Raw genomic sequence first — 14,059 nt, forward strand, 5'->3', positions numbered from 1 at the left:
ATGGTTCTTTATATTCAAGTCAAATTCAACCAAGCATCCTTGATGTCTGGCCGCCCCATGAGAAGACACCTCCTAGCTGACAGAAGAAGGAAGATGAAGGGAGAAGAAGGGCAAGAAAGCATGTCATCAAAACCGTCATCAGGAGCACTGGACTCGGACTGACGCCCATAGGAGGCAGAAGCAGTCCACGGGAAAGGGGCCTCCTGAGCTGCAGAACTCGGCGGCAGCAGACAGAGCGTGTGTTGCTTATATTCTCTGAAAGTCTCAACATCAGATAAGGAGACCTAGCAGGATAGTTCATTCTCAACACCAGAAGATCTTCTTTTCATGCCAACTCATCTTTGGGTAAAGAGCCTCGGGCTCCCCCTAGAGGCCAAGAATGCTAACAGGGCTTGTACCAAGGATCACTGACCATTCCACCTTCCAGAGAAATGGGCTTCCTGGAGTAGAGGACGCCCCTTCCCTCCACCAGCAGCTAAACAGAGTACTGGAAATCAAAAACTTAGCATGTGGAAGACAAGGCTGGCATTGGTTGTTTATGCTCGTGTCAAAAATTGACCCAACACTGCTTTGTCTGAGCAAATATGGCGGATATGTGTGCTACGTGACTGCCTAGGGGACCAAGCTTTATAAAGGCAACCGGGGACGGGAAAGCTGTGGTGCTGGGGTGGAGGAAGGCAGGACATCACAGGATTTATTCTTGTCACACTGTATTGTAACCATCATTACCGTGACAATTAAACTTGTGTCCCCTAAGTTTCCTGAAGTCCAGAATTTTCTTGTCACCTCTATGATCTAGAACACAGCGGGTGTTTTCTGTCCCGCAGTCAGTTCTCTATAACTACAGGTTTCCCAGTTTATGTCTGTCTGCTACACTGTCTGGGTCTTTCCAGCATCTTAAGTATGGCAGTAGGACGTCTCAAGGGCACTCACACTGTGAAGCCAGGGCAAGGGCACTGACACCCAGCTGGGCAAGGCAGACAGGACCCATGCAGGAGCACCTGCACATCTTATGATGCTGACGTTTCAAGCGAAATGGATTTAATTCCTATGACTGATGTACAGGTTGTAACAAATCGGGTGATAATTCAGTGGAAATCCATGGGTTTAGTTCCAGCAGGAACAACAGACATTTATTCTCTTCTAGAAGCCCTGAAAATCCATTCCATGCCCCTCTCCTGGTTCTGGCAATCCTTGGTGTTCACTGGCTTACAGCTACAGCTCTCTAACCTTTGTGTCTATCTTGTCTCTCAAATCTGACTCCTTTTTCTTAAAGACACCAGTTGACAGAGTCAGGTTCTATTCTAAACAAAGGATAATTTCATCTTGAGAACCTTAACTTCACAACTGCAGAAACCCTATTCTAAGAAAGGTACCCATTTGAGGTTCTGGGGAGACATGAACAGGGGGGTACTATTCAATTTACATAGGGAAAATAAAGTTTATATATATATATATATGTATGTATATATACATATACATACATACATATATATATGGGAAAAGATAAAGGGACTTAACAGGCAATGTAGAATAATAAAATGGAAATAAAAATATAATTCTTTAATTGGGTTGGAAATATTTTTGCAATCATATTCAGTACTGTTCACTTTCTAGCCATCTGTTGTAATTTTTAGGTCAAAAATGTCATGGTAGAGTGACAGAGAACCTGCAAAAATAAAATGAATGTGTGCTTCATATGAATAAAAACACATTTAGGGATGTGACTCAGTGGCAGAGCGCCCGCCCAGCAAAGTGGAGGCCCTACATTCATTTCTCAGCACTGAAAAACAAAATAAAACAAATGAGAAAAGCCATTAACCGACTTTTCTTAAAAGCGATGAGTGGGGAATTATTATTATTATTATTATTTTTGGTGGTACTGGGGTTCCTGGAAGCCCTTCTACCTCTGGGATACACTCCCATGGGCTACACTCCCAGACCTATTTTTAAACATGTTTATTTGGAAACAGCATCTCTTAAGCCAGCGAGGCTGGCTCCGAACCAGCGCGATCCTCCTGTCTCAGCCTCCCAAGCGCAGGCATTACAAGCGTGCGCCACCACGCCCGGCTGAGTGGGGAATTATTTGAAAAGGGATTTCTGGGTAAGGGAAGGAGGTCGGCACAGACACCCCGCACCTTATCTGGCAGAGATATTGAAGAAGGGCTAACTCCTAGAGATGTTCTAGAAACTTTAATACAGATTGAACATCCATGATATTAAAATCCAAATAATCCCAAAAACTCAAAATTTCTGAGTGAGTACATGGTGCCAACAAGTAGAAATTTCCAAATCTGATCATGTGTGACAGTTTAGCCAAAATCCAGGCACAATGAAAATATATATTATCTTCAGGCTATCTGTCTAGGATGTATATTAAACAATAATGAATTTTGTTTAGACTTTCGCTCCATCCCCAAGATGACATCTCATCCTATATCTAAAAATATTCACAAATATACAAAATATTGTGTTTATATGTATATAGAAAAATATTTACAAATATAACAAATATATACGAATATAAACAAATATTCCAGAAGCTTAAAATCTGAAAATTTGAAAAATATTTAACACTAAATTTTTAATAAGCATTTGCCAAGATGCCCATCAACAGATGAATGGATTACAAAACTATGGGATATGAACATAATGGAATTGTACTTAGCCATAAAAAACACAATTATTTCATTTACGGGGAAATGGATGGAACTGGAGAACATTATGCTAAGTGAGATTAGTCAGTCACAAAAGATAAGAAGTTGGATGCTCTCCCTAAGATGTGGAAGCTAGGGAGAAAATGGGTCTTAGGACGAACTCTGAATGAAGAAGGAGAGACTCTAGATGAGCAAATAAGGAGATCTATCTGAGGGGTATGAGAGGAAGAAAAAGGGAAATTTCCTAATGTACATGATTTACATTAAAAAACATATCCAAGACAACCACTAAGCCAGACATGAAAAGGAGGAAGGGGGAGGGGAGGGGAGGGGGAGGGACCTGGGTAAGGGCTAATTGGGTGATATGTGTATGTAAGCCTCCTTCATCTTGTACTTTATTAAGATGTATGACTATAATGCACCAATAAAAATAAGCATCTTGAATAAGGGATACTCAACCTGTATATATAGATGTTAGTTCTACACAAATTGACCCAAGAATAAGCCCTAGTAACATCATATATAAATTAAATTGTAATAGGAATCATTGATTTTGTCAAAGATAAGCACATCTCATGTTTGCATCTGTGTCTGTGCATATGAGAGACATAATGACTATATCAATATTAATATATACGGCTAGGCATGGTGGTGCGCGCTTGTAATCCCCAGTACTTGGGAGGCTGAAACAGGAGGGTTACAGGTTGGTGGCAAGTCTCAGATACTTAGTGAGGCACTCTGCAACTTTGTGAGACCCTGTTTCAAAATAAAGAATAAAAGGTTCAAATCCCAGTACTGCAAAAAAAAAGATATGCACATAACTAGGACAGTACTATGTTCTCTGAGATTACTTTATGAAACATGGTCCCAGAATGGCACTAGGACTTCTTAAAGAGAACTTTTGAAATGTACATTTTAGTATTACTGTATTATATATTACTGATACGGAAGATTTATTCTACCAAATTCAAATATGAATGGGATAAATTAAAAGTAATGACTCAAATTTTTCTTTCAAGTTAAGACATCACAAGGCAGGTCACCTATTTTATTTTATTTATTTTTATTTATTTATTTACTTTTGGTGGTTCTGGGGTTCCTGGAAGCCCTTCTACTTCCGGGCTACACTCCCAGACCTATTTTATATTTGTATTCGGAAACAGGGTCTCTTAAGCCAGCACGGCTGGCTTCGAACCTGTGCGATCCTCCTGTCTCCGCCTCCCAAGCGCAGGGATTACAAACGTGCGCCACCACGCCTGGCCAGGTCACCTATTTTAGAATTAAGAGGGCGTGTAGAAATCTTACTCACTAGGTACCTTATTTTCAGACCATGAATTTGAGGACCAATAAAAACACTTAGAGAATATACATGTTCTATTAGCACCTATTCATTGTATCTGACTGTCTATTAGAAACAGCAGGACTCTCTTTCTCTCTCTTTTTTTTTTTTTTTTTTTGTGGTACTGGGGTTCCTGGAAGCCCTTCTTCCTCCGGGCTACACTCCCAGACCTATTTTTATATTTTTGAAACAGGGTCTCTTACGCCAGCACGGCTGGCTTCAAACCTGCGCGATCCTCCTGTCTCCGCCTCCCAAGCGCGGGGATTACAAGCCTGCGCCACCACGCCCGACCTTTCTCTCTTTTTTAATCAGAGCAGAAATCAACGAAGTAGAGAATAAAAAATACAGAAAATCAACAAAACTAAAAGCTGATTTCTTGAAAAATTAACAAGATAGATAAACCACTAGCCAACTTAACCAAAAGAATCAACCCAAATTATGAAGATAAGAGATTAAAAAGGAGATATTACCATCGACAGTATAGAAATCCAGAGAATTATCAGAAACTACTTTGAAAACTATACTCCAACAAAATGGAAAATCTGGAAGAAATTGACAACTTTTTAGATAAATACAACCTTTCTAAACTGAGTCAAAAAGATATAGAACACTTAAACCAACCAATAGCAATCAAAGAGATTGAAATAGCAATAAAGAGCATACCATCAAAGAAAAGCCCAGGGCCAGATGGTTTCACAAGTGAATTTTATAAAATCTTTATAAAATCTTTATAAAATATTTTATAAAATCTTTATAAAATAGCCAGTCCCAATACTTCTCAATCTATTTCATGAAATATAAAGAAATGGGACTCTCCCAAATACAGTCTATGAAGCCAACATCATATTATTACCAGAACCAAATAAAGCAGGACTCTTTTTAATTCAGCATAGACTAGTCAAAATTCTCACAGCTATAATATAAAAGAGCTGACCACATAACTTAGAGGAAGAAAGAGTTTTGAGCTTAGTTTCAGGATTCAGCCCCTGTGAGGCTGGGACCAGGCATCTCAGAGCATGGTAGTAGGAAGCGGAAAAAAAGGACAGGGCAAGCCTTTACACTTATTTTGAATATTCTTTCTGTTCTTATCAGCGTTACCAAGGCAATGGGCTAGTAACTTATTTCTCAGCCAGGTGGTGTCTCTTTGCCTCTGGGCAGCGCACTTACTAAGAGTAGGGGTCAGTAATTTACCTGGCTTATGCCTCTATTGTATTAGGCTATACTGGTTGCTTATCAACTATGGGTGTAACTCTGTGCCACTTGTGTTGTTTTTACATTTCTCTTGAATATCAAATGGTTTGCCTTTTTGTTTGAGAGGTTATGTTTACATTTACCTTCTATTTAACGCTTCATCATTCATTTTATTATTCAGGTTTCTATAACTTTCATCTTTAACTCATGTCTTTGTCTCTCACCTAATATGTAAGCACAGCCAGTATTGTTATGTATTATCTCTTTTTCTCCTACTTTTAAATTTGTAGTATTTTTATTCTCTAACTCCTAACCAAAAAAATAATCTGAATTTGCTTTTCATTGGCAAATTTCTCAGATACCGTGGAATATTTTAATGATTTTTTATCTTTCCTATTACATTTTAAATTATAATTTAAATATTAAGATTATCTCATTTTTTTTTTAATGTCAGGGCTCCAAGCAGCAGTATGTTGGATCATAGTCATCAGTGTTCTGCAGGTATCACTTTCTCCTGTTTGTTATGATTTTACTTCTCTACTGCAGCTTCTTTTTTATTTCTGTTTTCTGTATTCTTACTGTCTTTTCATGACTATTTTTTTAATTACTCTTCACTTCGTGTTCAATACGCCTTTATCTTCATTGCATTTTCCTCAGTTGGGTCAGTTCCTACTTTCTCTTAGTAGTGTTTATCTCTTTGTACTTGAAATATTTTTAATTTTTGATTTGGGATTCATTTTTATATCTACAATTAAATTTTAAATTTTATATAGCTTATTTGAAAGTATGTTGTTAGAGGTTACTTCTGTCTTATGGTGCTGTTTCTGTTGTTTTCATATTTGTATGTCTATCTTCTGCAATTTTCTCATATTGTTACTGACACTGTGAATGAATTCTGGATTCTTTTTCCTGTTCATGATTATTTACAGTGGGTTTCTGGAGAGCAACAACAAGAAGTAGTCAAATAGCAAGGGAGAGCATGGCATGGCTTTTTAGTTTTCTATTTGGGGATCAGCAACCTTTGTTGTGGTGAATGAAATGTTTTTTAACAAATGCATTATTTGCTTGATTTTAATTCTATGAACTTTCTCTTTTTTCACTTTTGAGGCTCCATATCTTCAGTGGCTGACAAATGACCATCTCTAAGGTGTCTTCCTATGCCCAAGCATCAATCTATCCCTTCTGTGACAGTCTTCCTTGCAACCACACACTCTGTAGGTCTCTCTCTCCTTCCATCACAGAGTCACATTGAACAAACAGTAACTAGAAGCCTGGACTTCAAAAGCTCTGCCAGTGAGGACTGAGAATGTAGGAATGATGAGTGCTGGAGGAAGAGGAACCCTTGCCCCAGAGGGGCCGAAGATTCACAAAATGTTCACTGTGTAGGAAGCAAAATTTAGAAGGAATGACCAGCTAGATCCCCTTAGGAAACAGCATGGAATGTGCCTGAAGTTGAGGGAATCAATTTTGATTCATATCTCAGTCCTCTTCCTTTCTAGATAAAAAATTCTAATTCTTCTATAAGTTACATGCCTCATCTATAACATGAGGACATTCCTTACTTCAGAAGACACTGGGCTTAACAATCCTCAGTGAGAGCTGCACTGCTCTGAGGACTGTGTATGCACTTTGCAGTTCCCCCCATGAGTAGGGTGGCATCACCCCTTCTTCTCCTGTCAAGCTGCCTTGGCACCTGGGCTTCCTGGCCGCCTGCATCAAAACCCTGCTTCTCCCTGTTGATGGTACCATCATATGTGTTAACTTTAGATTTCAAGATCTTTCTCTTTGTTTTGGTTCTTACAAATATACAAAGACACATTTTCTATTGATTTACTTTAATAACATTGTTTTTATTTTTTTTGAAGTTAGCATCCTTGAGATATTTTGGTGTGAAAGTTAATAAAATGATGGCTAAATTGGCAATTCTATAAACTTGAAATAAAAGCTGAGGAACTCCTTGATGTCCATCTGTTCATGATTGTATGCTGGATATTTGGAAGAAAAATGGCTTCAAATCTTATTTTAACTACACATGAGTTTCTAGACTATTAAAAACTCATTGGAATTAGGACATGCAACTGTAACTTTTATTCAGAAAATTACCTCAAATAACAACCCAGAACTTATTAAGACAAAAGATAGACAAGCATGGTGACACATGCCTGTAATCCAAGTGCTTGGAAGGTTGAGACAGGAGCATCACAGTTCTGAAGCCAGCCTCAGAAAATTAGTGAGATCTCAGCAACTTAGGAAGACCCTGCTTTTTTTTTTTCACAATAAAATAAAACAGGGTGAAAAATAAAACAGGGCTGGGGGTTTACCTTGGAGGTAGAATGCCCTGGTTTTTCTGTACCACACAAAAATAATAATAATAATAGTAATAAAATAAAATATAAATTAGAAAATAGACAAAAGATAAAAATAATTTCCATATTTAGACATTCTGGCCACTTCTTCTCAAGTAAGCTTTTTTTTTTTTTTTGCTTCAGCATATCATGCATTTCCAATTTTTTTTCATGTGCACATTCATTTCCCAAGATTATTCTGCAGATTATTTTACTTTATAGTTTTTCTGGCACTTGGGATAGAACCCAGCGGCATTCTCCCGCTGAGCTATACCCCATCCCTATTTTTTATTCTTTATTCTGAAACAGGGTCTCACTAAGTTAGGGAGGGCCTCACTAAGTAGCAGGGCCTGGCTGTGAACCTGCAATTCTCCTGCCTCAGTCTCCCCCAACTACTGGGATTGCAGGCATGTGCCACCACGTCCAGCTTTTATTTTCTTTTAAAAAAGGATATATTTGCAAAAGAAGAAGTGCAGTAAAAACTTTCTTGGGGAGTCATTTGGTGACGATTTACTCATCCTATGACCCTGAGTAGTTACCTGTATATTTCCTATGAACAAGGAGCCTCCCCTCTCTGGGCACACGTTTCTTGCTTCATTCAGCATCTGCCACCCCTTGCCAGTCCCCTCTCTGGGTGACTACTTTAAGTCACACATTCCAGAATTTTTTTCTGTCAACTTGGATTTTTAAGTTTTGGTCATTGATCAAAATTCACCCATTTGATAAAATTGCTACTTCTTTTTTTCTATACAAAATTTAATATAAATATGTAGCAAGTTATCTAATAAAGAGTGATCTAGGTACAATTCTAGCCGTTTATTCCAGAGTCCTATGCAATAGACTCATGTTTCAAAGCAAAGAAATCTAATGGATACAGTGATAGAAAGACAGCTAACAGGATAAATTTTAAAATGGAGAGTATGGTGAAGACAGAGGAGTGGACAGGTAAAAAGAAAGACAGCCAGAATTCCCAGAAAAACAAGCGCAATTACAAAACTGTACAAGAAAGTCAGAAGCCAATGAGCAAGCAAACTATTTTTGGATCTTGTTTTCAGGAAACAAGAGAGTACACAATGAGAGATGTCATTTGATTTTGGTGCTAGATACATTCTGAGTACCTTAGAAGTAATTCTAGCTAATTCTAGGTAATTCTAATTCTAGGTAATTCTATTTTTATATATGGTTCTATGCTGAATAATACTTATATAATCATGACATAGAAACTTTGCTTTTCACTTTTTCCCTAAAATCAAGGCATAAATTATTATCTGTGCAGGTGAAAATATTATCTGTTCACTTTTTTTCCCTAAAATCAAGGCATAAATTATTATCTGTGCAGGGTGAGGGAAAGAGATCTAATTTTATTCTTCTACATATGGATATCCATTTTTCCAGCACAACTTATTGAAAATACTGTCTTTTCTCCAGTGTATATTTTTGTTAAAAGTCAACTGGCTATAAGGGTTAGGATTTGTCTATGTATCTTCCATTCTATTTAATTGTCCTATGTGTCAATTTTTGTGCCAATATGATCCAGTTATACTGCCCCCTGGTGTTTTCCCAAAAGATTTAAAGATAGAATCCTACAGTGATTCATGTAAACCCACCTTTACAGCTGCGCAATTCACAATAGCCAAGTTATAGAACCAACCTAGGTGCCCATCAACAAAAAGAATAGGTAATGAAGATTCGTTATAATACACAACAGAATTTTACTTAGCCATAAAGAATAAAATTTTGTATCTTTATTTTAATGTGTACCTCCTTTAGATAGCGTATAGTTGGTTCTTACTTGTTTTACCAATTTTGACAGTCTCTTTCAATTGGATATTTTAATTCATTCATATTTAGTGTTGGTACGAGGACGATTTGCTCATTTCTGCCATTGCTTTTTCTTCTTTAATTACCATCTTTACATAGTTCCTTTATTCCTTCTTTACTACTTCTTTTTATCTTAAGTAGATATTTTCTATAATACTATTTTAATCTCTTTAATTATTTTGTACTCAGTGTTCTATGATTTTCTTACTAATTGTGCTAGCATTTACCATATAAACACATAGTTTATCAGAATCTATATCAGATTTATATTAACTAGTTACAGATATTTAGAAAATCTTTTTTCTACAAAGTTCTATGAGCTTTCCCTTTATGTTTTATTATACAAAGTATGCCTGTGTATAAAACAAACCTAACAATACATTGCAATAATTATTGTCTTAGAGACTCCTGTCTTTCAAGGAAGCTAAGAGAGTAGGAAGAAAAGCATCATACTTGCAGAGCTCACACAGGTGTCTGTATTTCATGTGCTATTTTTCCTTCACCCCATTTTCTCTGTAGTTTTGTCTCCCTTAGCTGTTTTCTTCCCTTGTAGCTTTGTTCTGTTTCTGCCCTATCTTTTGTGATGTCACTGTCAAACACATTCCATTTTTATATGTAAGTCAAACAATGCAAGATGCAGAGAAATTTTTATGCAATCACTTTAAAATAAGGTGAAAGAAAAATAAGTATGCATGTAAGTATAGTGTGCTTTATTAGTACTTTCATAAATTATCCTCGCCAACTTTTTATGTATATTCAAATTATTCTCTGGGGTCAACTTTCTTTTAGCCTAAAGAACTTTCTTTAGTATATCTTTTAAAGTAGTTATATTAGTAATGAATTATCTGTCCATGTCTTTATTTCCTCTTTATTTTTGAAAGCTAGGTGTCCTCCTTCACTATGTTGTATCTCTTCATACCATTTTTAGTGAGTGTGTGTGGTACTGAGGGATGGAACCCAGGGGCATTCTACCTCTAAGCTACACCCTCAGCCCTATTTTTCTATTCTTTATTTTGAAACAGGGTCTCACTGAGTTGCAAAGGGCCTCACTAGTAGTAGCTGAGGCTGTCCTTGAACTGCGATCCTCCTATCTCAGCTTCCCAAATATTGGGATTATAAGCGTGCACCACCATACCCGGCTCTCTTCATACCATTTTTGATTACTGATGAGAAGTCAGCTGCAGCTGGGTGTGGTGGCACATGCTTGTAATCCCAGCATTTGGGAGGCTGAGACAGGAGGATCACGATTCACAGACAGTCTCAGCTATTTAGTGAGGCCCTCTGCAACTCAGTGAGACCCTGTTTCAGAATAAAGAATAAAAAATAGGGCTGAGGATGTAGCCCGGTGATCGAATGCCCCTGGGTTCCATCCCCAGACCCACACACACAAAAAAAGTCAGCCATTAATCTTGTAGTTACTGTATACATGGTGAATCATACAACTTGTCTCCTATGTAAATCTTATATATAAAGTCATGTGAAGGAGTCCTAGTGCTTTACATTTGTTTCTTTCCTCTTGGACTTTCAAAATATTTAACTTTTATGTGTCCAGGCAAGCATGCTCTTATGTTTAAACATAAAATCTTTAGTTGAAGTTCATTTGTCTTTGCTGTTGTGATTATGGCTTTTAAGTCCTGGGAGCCATTGCTTCCTTGAATATTTCCAGCCATCGCTCCTTGGATGACCCCATGCTCCTCTCTCTCACATCCCACCTAGGTTCCCCTTCGGAGTCTGTTGTCCTCTTTCTCACAGGCTCCATTTATCTTTCCTCATTTCTGTTGTTGTGTCTTCCCTCTGCCTCATTACTAACGATCCTTCTGCAAGTGTGCAGATTTTTTCTTTTCTCAGCTAAAGTCTGTTCCATCTTTCTAGTACTGTTGAAGTTTTTTAATTTTACTATTTCTTTTACCCTAAAATTGTCATTGTCTTTAAAAAAGTGTCTTCCTCCTGATATCCGTACTTGATGAATCGTAATTAATGTGTTTTCCTTAGTTCTGTCAACATGTTTGCAACGTCTGCGTTTAAGTCTTTGCTGAGTCCCACGTATTTCTTTCCAAAGGTTGCAATTTCTATTGTCTGATATTTTTCTCTATATGTGGGCCACCATTTTCTGTTTATTTGAAAGTTTCATATGGGTTTTTTGCTATTGAAAATTAGACGTTCTAAATGATGTATTGGGATATTGATCACGCTATTCTGTGGCTTGTTTATTCATTTGCTGACTTGATTAATTCTGTGTATCGATTCTTCCTGTGTTGTACAGCTCTGATGTCCCTGCTTAGTTTTTGTTTTTATCTTCTAGCTATCTTTCTGGGAATCACCTCTGGAACTGAGGTAAGATACAAGAAATAAAAGAAATATGTACAAAGGAGACATAAAAGTAGAACAAAGAAAATGTAATTTAATATAGGAGCCTGTGGCAAAATTCCCTAATACCCTACTTTTAGCCAGACCTGTTAGTCCTGGGTTTCTAGGGAAATTTACAAGTATTTAAAAATTATTTTAATAGTGCACTGTAACTGTACATCACAGTGAGGTTCAGTGTGATGAAAACATTCATAGCCTTAGCACACTGACTCTCCTCAATGAGGTATCTTTTGAACAGGCAACAGAGACCACATAAATAATCCAGAAAGATGACAGGGGGTTCGATACCACACTGGAAACTCACTTACACAAAACCTTGAACTGTTCATCATACAGCCTAAGAATAGCTAAGTAAGAGATCTGTGGATCAGAAGACAGAGGTCACACAAAAGGAAACTCTTTAGGCACTGTGGGCCACCTTCTCTGTAAATGATTTAAAGAAAAGAGTAATTTCTCTGGGCTCTGTCCACTCTCTTTGAATAGTTTAAACAAAGGATATGGCTACTGAGAAGACAGTTCAGGCCCCATCAGGCCCCTGCCAGTGACCAAGCACCCTAAGTCATCTTGTGATTACAGGACTGATACTATTTTAACATACCTCCTTCTATGCACCCCTCATGAAAGATTCCTCTAGTGGAAGAGATGGGAACCTCCCAAAGACATCTCTCTCACTCTAGAAATGACCTACATTCTCCTCTGAAAGAATATCTCTTACTTTTCTAAATAAATCTCTTTCTATGTCTCTGACTGGTGCATGCTAAACTTCTTTTTCCTTATGTGGGGCAAGGACCCCACTAATGCTGAGTCAGTCTCTCTCTCTCTCTCTCTCTCTCTCTCTCACACACACACACACACACACACACACACACACACACACACTGAGAACTACTCAGGAACCTTCGTGGAATCAATGCTTCTCCTGTCTTTCTCTTGTAACAAGACTTAATAAGCAACTTCTCTGTTAAAGTCTATATGCGAGGGTCCTTAGCTACTTATATTTCCACCCTTTGCCATAGCACATGTGTGGCTTGGGGACTCCTCCTGTTGGAGTAGTTTGCTCTTTTGGCCCATGTTCCTCTTCTTGGAGCTAGCTAGAAGCTCACAGGTGGAGTCTCTGGTCACTCCTGGAAGGGACAGCCTTGGCCACTCACGGTCTTGCAGACCACCAAGGACAAGTCATATTTTGTTTGAGCCTTACTCAATGTGTTCCCTTGGGTACTTGCTTACTATCCAGCTCATGTGGTGACCCAAATATTGAATGCCTCCACTCGTGGATCTGTGTGGCCAATGCTTCCAAGCCTATTCTGTGCCCGTATGTGAGAGCTCCCGAGACACGGGCACGGCATCCGCAACCAAACATAGCACCTCCGGCCTGTCTTTGTCTCTGGAACTGTGCTGAACTTCCAGCTGGCCCGTTGCTTTGCCTCTGTTAGCAGCATGAACCCACCAACTCTATGACTTGTTTACTACCAAGTCTCTATTGCTTTCCACAATGTACCTGAACATTAACTTCTCCAGCTCTGTTCCCAATAAAGCCATCCATTAATTCTAATAATACTTTGGAGGCATCCTTCCCCATGATCCACCTCTTACCCTGGGGAAACCTCTGTCCTGGATCTGGGGGTGGCAATGCTGGCCTTCTTTTTCTGAAGAAAAGTCCTTGTTCTAGGCATGAACTCTTGGAGAAGGTTGCACCTGGTTTCTGGACTCGTCTCCTTTTGATGGAACTTGGATGGGCAACCTGGAGTGGGAGCAACTGAGACTCAGTACTCTTAGCCTACAATAAAGGAGCATCTTTGACAGAAAAGGGGGGATGATTGAGTGCAGGGGACCCCAGTGTTTGTGCCTGCACATGCCTGGAATAGCACTTTCACAAGACGGCATTGGGAAAGATGAGGGCTTTGAAAGCTTGTCCTGCCCAGTGTGAAGCCACATCTAGAGTAGGAGCTGGACAAAAAGAGAGCCCTTGTTTTCTTGCGTTGCGTCTTCCTTGTGTAGAATACCTACAAGAAGACTCTCATTATCCAGAGATGGCGCCACTGAGTGGACAGCTCAAGGGTCACACACTTTCTTTTCTTATCAAGATTGAGTAGACTTTCTTTTCTCTTCCTTCTATATTTCTTCACTTGGGAAGATTTCCAGATATTTCAAATTGTTGTTTTTTTAAGATATATTTTTGCCTGTTAAAGTTTTGTATTTGTTTCAGTAAGTCTATGATAGTTAAACTAAAAGTTTAAAACTAAAGTTCTTTTCTCCATTAAACAGAAGTGAGGTGAACAGAGGTTGAGAAAATTGTCCGTTCATCCAACTAGTGAGAGGCTGAGCAGTAGTGATCCCAG

Source organism: Muscardinus avellanarius (genome assembly GCF_963383645.1).
Source record: "Muscardinus avellanarius genome assembly, chromosome: 3".
Lineage (NCBI taxonomy): Eukaryota > Metazoa > Chordata > Mammalia > Rodentia > Gliridae > Muscardinus > Muscardinus avellanarius.